Source organism: Petaurus breviceps, unplaced genomic scaffold, assembly GCF_028583685.1.
Source record: "Petaurus breviceps papuanus isolate PSGF00001 unplaced genomic scaffold, PetGlider_PUasm1.0 90459, whole genome shotgun sequence".
In the NCBI taxonomy this organism is placed as follows: Eukaryota; Metazoa; Chordata; class Mammalia; order Diprotodontia; family Petauridae; genus Petaurus; species Petaurus breviceps.
The window spans coordinates 2,120,688-2,128,487 of NW_027187259.1; the positions used below are offsets into that span (position 1 = coordinate 2,120,688).

General features: G+C 43.2%; 1 long non-coding RNA gene across 2 annotated transcripts in view; it reads right to left on the reverse strand.

Moving 5' to 3' along the window:
- Positions 1 to 2,193, reverse strand: part of LOC138141699 (uncharacterized) — a 29,643-nt gene extending 27,450 nt beyond the window's left edge. Inside the window, exon 1 of one of the 2 annotated variants that reach the window (XR_011163234.1) lies at positions 2,064 to 2,193. This is a non-coding gene — a long non-coding RNA (uncharacterized lncRNA). The remainder of the gene's footprint in view (positions 1 to 2,063) is intronic. The other variant, XR_011163235.1, reaches the window with a different exon arrangement.
- Between the last annotated feature and the right edge of the window lie 5,607 nt (positions 2,194 to 7,800).

The following is a 7,800-nucleotide window of genomic DNA, read 5'->3' on the forward strand; positions in this document are numbered from 1 at the left end:
CTCTTCTTTCCCTAACTCTGAGAGCACAAAATTAAAAGGGGAAAGAACTGGGTCTGGAACTAGAATTGAGCTCAAATCCCAAAATTACTTTGCTGCTGATTGGTTCCATGACCTTGGCCAAGTCACTTCATCTCTCTGGTCCTTAATTTTCTCTTCAGAATAAGGAGAAGAATAATCCCTGCTCTGTTGGGAGGATCTAGAGAAAAAAATGTCCATCAAGCACTTTGGAACTGGAAAACATTTGCTCAGTTTTAGTTTGGTTTTGCTTTCACAACTGAGTAAATGTTGGTTGAAGTGATTGAAAGGAAAGATAACTGCAGGATGGGAAAGGCTTTTTTGCCATCACAGAGCTGTCTCCAGATTTACCAGCGATCTCCTTGTCGCCAAATCCAATGGACTTTTTTTCAGTCCTCATTCCTCGAGACTTCTCTGCAGCCTTTGCCACTGTTGATCACCTTCTCTTTTATATTCTCTTCTCTCTAGGTTTTCGTGACCCTGCTCCCTCCTGGATCTCCCCTTAACTGTCTGATTGTTCCTTCTCTGTCTCCTTAGCCAGATCCTCTTCCAGGTCAAGAGCACTAACCATGGATGTCTCACAAGCCTCTGCCCGGGGCCATTTTCTCTTCTTCTATACCACTTCACTTCAATTCCCATGGTTTCATTACTCCGTCTATGCCAATGACACTCAGATCTATTCATCTAGCCCTAATCTCTCTCCCAATCTCTAGTTCTGTGTCTCCAACTGCCTAGTGAACATTTAGAACTGGATATTCCATAGACATCTTCAATTCAACATGTCCTCCCAAACCCTCCCCTCTTCTTAACTTTCCTTTTGCTATTGAGGATACTGACATCCTCCCAGTCACCCAGACTAACAACCTAGGTGTCATCCTCAACTCTTCTCTCTTTCTCACCTCCCATATCCAATCAGTTGTCAAGACTTGTCACTCCATGGGGCGGCTAGGTGGCGCAGTGAACAGAGCACCGGCCCAGGAGTCAGGAGGACCTGAGTTCAAATCTGGCCTCAGACACTGAACACTTACTAGCCGTGTGACCTTGGGCAAGTCACTTAACCCCAATTTCCCTGCCCTCCACTTGTCACTCCTGCCTTTTTAACACCTTTTCTACATGCTCCTTCTCTCCTCTGATGTGGTCACCACCTTGGTGCAGGCCATTATGCCTGGACAATAGCCTTCTGCCTCAAGTCTCTCCCCACTCCAATCCATCCTCCCCTCAGTTGTTGAATTAATCTTCTTTAGTACAGTATGACCTCATCACACATAGTCTTCCACCCACCACTACCACCATTCTATAAACTCTAGGGGCTAGCTATTCCTTCTAGTATCAAATAGAAGTTCTTCTGTTTGGCTTTCAAAGCTCTTTACAACCTACCTGACCCCTTCTTTCCAATCTTCTTGTCCTTCACTCCCTTCCACATAGCCTGTGATTCAGTGACACTGGCCCTCTTGGAATAAAAGACTTCATCTCCCAGTTCCAAGCATTTTCACTGTCTCCCCCCCCCCACATAACTGGAATTCCTCATCTCTGTCCTTAATCTTACCTCTGAGACTACACCTAATTTATCCTGTCTATATGTAGTTTACACACAACTGTTTGCATATTTTCTCCCTCATTAGGCAGTGAGTAGTGACTAGGTTTTTGGTTTTGATTTTTCTGCCTTTCTTTTATTCCAACTTCTTGGCAAAGTGCCCAGCACATAGTAGGTGCTTAATAAATTCTAGCTGACTGATTCTTTAGCATAAGGAATGTCAGCCTATAGTAACATCTTGTCTACTTTATTAAAGCAGGTTAATATTTTCCATTGTTAAATCACGTCAGATCTTAATTAATTGAAGTTAGTTAGTAAATGACCAAAGTGGTTTCTAGTTAACAATGAACACTAAGAACAAGACCTAGTGCCTCAGGAAATGAGTGAAACCCAAGGCAGTGTCATTGTTTTCTTGACTTAAAATGTTCCCCCTTAACCAGTGCCCCTCTCCCCCTGCTCCTATACTGATCAATGGAAACACTCATGGGGGGTTATAGGTTTTGTGCATACATACCTTGCTCACGCCAGCTGGGCCTGGTTGGCAATTTCTACCATTTCTGGCTCCAGCTTCCCACGTTTTCTCAGTCTGCATAGGTCACCTACATCAATCTTTGGTATCTTGCTCAATCCCCCAAGGAGTAGATGGAATGCTGACTAGGCCCGTTTGACTGGAATGGAGACCATGTGAAGGGGGGACTAATGAGAAATAAGGCTGGGAAGATAGGTGGGAGGGAGGAGTTTGAAATACCTAGCTGAGGATTTTTTATTTACCCTAGAGGACTAGGAAGCCATTGCAGATTTTTGGGCAGTGGACTGACATAGACTAGTGTTTTAGGAATATCAAATTTTTCAGCTATGTGGAAGATGGATTAGAAAGGGGAGAGATTAGAATTAGGAGGACAAATTAGGAAGCTATTACAATAGCCCAGGTGAGAAGTGATAGCCTATACCAGGCTGGTTATGGTGTGAGTGGGAAACGGGATTGGATGGGGAAAATATTGTAGAGGTAGAATTGAAAAGACTTAGGAACCGATTGGTTACAGAGAGAGAGACAGACAGACAGAGAGAGAGAGACAGAGAGAGAGACAGAGACAGAGACAGAGAGAGAGACAGAGACAGAGAGACAGAGATAGAGACAGAGAGAGAGACAGAGAGACAGAGACAGAGAGAGAGACAGAGAGACAGAGACAGAGAGAGACAGAGAGACAGTGAATGAGGTGTGAAGGATGACTCCAAAGTGAAAAACTCAATTGACTAGGAGGATGCCAGTGCCCTCAACAGTAAAAGGGAAGTTCAGAAGAGGAGTGGAATTTCACTAAAACATACCAAGTTCTGTTTTGGACAGGCTGAGTTTGAGGAGATTTCCAAAGGACAATTGGTGATACAGGACTAAATCCCAGGAGAAAGATTAGAGCCAGACACATGTGCATTCAAGGCCTTGGACATAACAGTGCAGAGGATGAACCGTGGAGGTGATCTAAGGTTACAGATTAATAGTACGAATGGTGAAAGGATAAGAGGGCAAAGGATTCAAGGACGGAAGACAAGTAAGTGCCTTGTTGGACTGGTTAACTACAGAGTAAAGACTGAATGGAGAATTGTGAATCAATCAGAATATCACTAAGCATTTCTTAAGCTCTTACTATGTGTCAGGCATAGACAAAGTGAAACAGTTCCTGGCCTCAAGAAGCTTATGTTCTAGTGGTGGAGACAACACACATACATTTGTCTATATAAGAGGCATGCAAAGTAGAGGTGAAGCAGGAGCAGATGGAAAGACCAAGAGAGACCTCCTGCAGGAGGGAGCTGGATTAGGAGGTCAAGACATTCCTAGATCACTGATGCACTTACTGAGAACACCAAAAATAAGAGCAGGGAGTAGGATGAAAAGATCACTGTACTCCATGTAAGAAAGTCATTGAGGAAGGAGGGAAAGTGACTTCAGATTAGTAGATGACAGGCATGAAGGACCTGCAAAGGAGAGGTTGCTGAGTGACAGGGTCAGAGGGAGGGTCTAGCAGAAGGAGCACCCTGATTTCTCCCTTTTTCCCAGGATCTGGGGGTGGGGTGGAGGAGAGGTGAAGGATGAGAGAAGGAGCAGCCAGCTTTGCAGTAACTAGGGATTAAGCTGGGATTCTTCGAGTGGTAGAAGATGGGAGGAAATAGAAAGGATGAAATCTCAAAAGAACAGGAGCTTGTTGACAGTGGTGCAGGACGGATTAATTTTATGAGTCATTTTTTTTACATTCACTGCTGTAAGACCTTTCTCTAGGTTGGTTGTTTTTGCCGCAGCACTTGGGTTGTCTCTCTTGTATCCCTCACATTTTCTATTTGGTCCACCTTCTTTTCCTCTTATGTTTTCCTTCAATTATCCCTTAACAAGCCTTTTCTTTCTTTTTTTTAAATTAAATTTTATGTTTATTTTTAGTTTACATCATTCATTTCCACAAAATTGTGAGTTACAAATTTTCTCCCTGTTTTTCCCCCACCCATCATCCCAAAACAGCAATCCCAATGGATACCCCCTCCCCCAATCTTCTCTCTCCTATATCCTCCCCCATCCCCTCTCTGACTTTCCAGTAGGGCGAGATGGATCTCTATGCCGCAGTGCCTGTATGTCTTATTTCCCAGTTGCAGGTAAAAAAAAATAATTATACACACACATACACACACGCACACACACACACACGCACACACACACACACACACACACACATATATATATATATTAAACATTTGATTTTAAAACTTTGAATTCCAGATTCTTTCCCTTCCTCCCTTGTCACCCACCCTTACTGAGAAGATAAGCAATTCAATATAGGTTGCACATGTGTAGCTATGCAAAACATTTCCATAGTGAATATATTGTGAAAGACTGATTATATCTCTATCCATCTTATCCTGGCCCTACTTGTTCTATGATCTACTTTGACCTTGTCCCTTTTCAAAAATGGGTGCTTCCAACTTCCCTCCCCCCGAACCAGCCCTCCCATCCATCATCCCCCCTCTCATCCCCTTCCCACCCTACTCTCCTGTAGGGTGAGATACCCTATTTAGTGTCATTCCCTCCCTAAGCCAAATTTAATGAGAGTAAGGTTGATTCATTCTCTTTTGCCTTCCTGTTCTTCCCCTCCATTGTAAACATTTTTCCTTGCCTCTTCTATATGAGATAATTTACACCATTTGGTCTCACCCCATCTCCTCTCATTATATTCCTCTCTCACCTCTCAATTATACCTTTTAAGTATCATCCCTTCCTATTCAATTGGTCCTGTGCCCTCTGTCTATGTATACCTGTACACATATATACACACACTCACATATGCATTCATATGCCCATATACCCTCCTATATAGACATATATGTATGTATACATACATATATATATTTATATTCCCCTCAACTATTCTCATACTGAGAAAAGTTTCATAAATTACAATGTTTTTTCATGTAGGAATATAAATAGTTCAACTTTGATAAGTTCCTTATGATTTCTTTTCCCTGTTTACCTTCTCATGCTTCTCTTGCTTCTTGTATCTGAATGTCAAGTTTTCTATTCAACTCTGGTTTTTTCATCAAGAATACTTGAAAGTCCTCTATTCCACTGAATGAACATATTTTCCCCTGAAACATGATACTCAGTTTTGCTGGGTAGGTGATTCTTGGTTTTAATCCCAGCTTCTTTGACCTGTGGAATATCATATTCCAAGCCCTTTTATCCCTCAGTGTAGAAGCTGCCAGATCCTGTGTTATCCTGATTGTGTTTCCACAATATTCAAATTATTTCTTCCTGGCTGCTTGTAATATTTTGTCCTTGAACTGGGAGCTCCAGAACCTGGCTATAATATTCCTAGAAGTTTTGTTTTGGGGATCTTTTTCAGGAGGTGATCAGTGGATTCTTTCAACCTCTATTTTGCCCTCTGGTTCTAAAACATCAGGGCAATTTTCCTGGAGAATTTCTTGAAGGATGATTTCTAGATTCTTTTTTTTGATCCTGGCTTTCAGGTAGTTCAATAATTTTTAAATTGTCTCTCCTGGATCTATTTTCCAGGTCAGTGGTTTTCCCAATGAGATATTTCACATTGCCTTCTATTTTTTCATTTGTTTGGATCTGTTTAATAGTATCTTGATTTCCCATAAAGTCACTAGCTTCCATTTTCTCCAATCTAATTCTGAAGGAATGTTTCTTCAGTGAGCTTTTGATATTCTTTTTCCATCTGGCAAATTCGGCTTTTTAAGGCATTCTCCTCCTCTTTGGCTTTTTGAGCCTCTTTTGCCATTTGAATTAGTCTATTTTTAAGGTGTTATTTTCTTCAGTCAGGTTGTTGACTCTCTTTTTATGATTTTCTTGCATGGTTCTCATTTCTCTTCCCAATTTTTCCTCTACTTCTCTTATTTGGTTTTCAAAATCCTTTTTGAGCTCCTCCAATGCCCTGCAACCAGATTGTATTTTCCTTTGAAGCTTTTGCTGCAGGAGTTATGACTTTGTTGTCTTCCTCCTGTTCCATGCTTTGATCCTTTTTGTCTCCAAAATGGGAGTCTAAAGTTGTATTGCTGTGCTTGCTTTGCTTCCTTTACTTGCTCATGTTGCCACTCAATTACTTGACTTTTGAGCTTTTTGCCACAGTAGAACTCTGCTTCCAGAGATGGGAGCTTTGTACCAATTGCTGGGGTTTTCACAGCTGCTGGAGCTATTAGTTGGCTGCCTTCTCTGAAGCCTCCACATGCTCTGGCAAGCTGGTCACACACCCCAGGACCTCCATCCTTGACAGTGATCCAGATCCAAGCAGGTTAAATCAAGAGCAATTACCCCTCAGACTAGATGCTTGGTCCCCCTACAATCTGCAGGCCAGGAGCTGAAGCTGCCATATGGTGGCGGCCAATTCTCCCTCCAGTGGCAGAGACCAGATCATATTCCTGGACCCTCTGTTCCCAAAGTCCACTGACCTATCACTTTGCCTTTGGTATTCATGGGTTGATAATTCTGGCAAGTGCTGCAGCTGCTGTTGATCTACTCTCCTAAAGTCTCTCCAGTTGGGGCTGGTCAGGCCACCCTGAGGCTAAAACCTTGGGCTCATGGGGGACTGGGCTGTGCTCCCAGTGTGCTGTGATGGCCCCTTCCTGCCAGCCTGCCAGCCTGTCTTCAACAGGAGGTTATTTTCTCTCTGTCCCTTTGTGGGCCCTGTAGCTCTAAAGTTTGTTTAGAGTCATTTTTTACATGTATTGGAGGAGGTGGAAGCAGAAGCAGCGTGGAAGTCCTGTTTTTACTCTGCCATCTTGGCTCCACCCCTTTATGAGTAATTTTGAAAAAAACAACCAGAGCAGAGATTCTAGAGGACAAAGTGATAGGGAAGGATGGAGAGGGATGAGATTTGGGCTAGGACTGAGCTCAAGGAAGTGAAACTGGATTGGGAGAGCAAAGGGATTTGATCCTAGGGAAAAAGTAACCCGGGATTCCAGAGGTTAAAAGGGCAGAAGGAATATAGAGAAGACCTCTTCAAGGGGGAGCCCTGTCTGTGGAATGTCCACAGTTCTTCCTGTCAAGGCCATGCAGACTTTATAGGGAAACTTGAAAGGAGAAAAAGTAGTCCTTTCAAACCATCAAACATTCAAACCATCCTGGCTAAGTTCTCCTATGTCAATGAGCCTAAGGGAAGGAAGAAAAATTGAAATGGAATGGATTTCCTGGCTCATCATTCCTGTGGCCACTCCCTGGCATTAGAGCACTCGGTCACACAGTATGTACAGTCTGTCCCTCCCCAACTCCCCAGCCACACAGGCCTTGCCAACTCCTCTCATCGAATTCAGTTGGCCTCTCTGGCAACAAAAACAGGAGCCATATGTTCCTTCAGTTCAATTTAGTAAGAATTTATGAAATGCCTACTGTGTGAGAAGCAGCCTAGAGTAGGGGACAGAGAGTTGGCCTCAGTAGCAGACTCCACAAGGCCCACTTCGACATACACTGGCTGTGTGATCCTGGGCAAGGCATTCCACTTCTTGGGGCCCCAGGAAGCTCACAAATACAGGAAGACAGCAGAAGAGTAGCTGATCTACATTAGTAAGAGTTTCCTCACTGGGAATTCTCTATACCAATGGCATCAGATGCTTAGACTAAAAAATCAGCAAGGTGTGGTGCTAGGTTCTGGGTTACAAAGACAAACTGAGAAACAGCCACTCTGTGCAGTGTTCATACAAATAAGTGCCACTAGAATCTGTGTGGGAAAAGAGCAGAGGGGTATCAGGACAGGCTT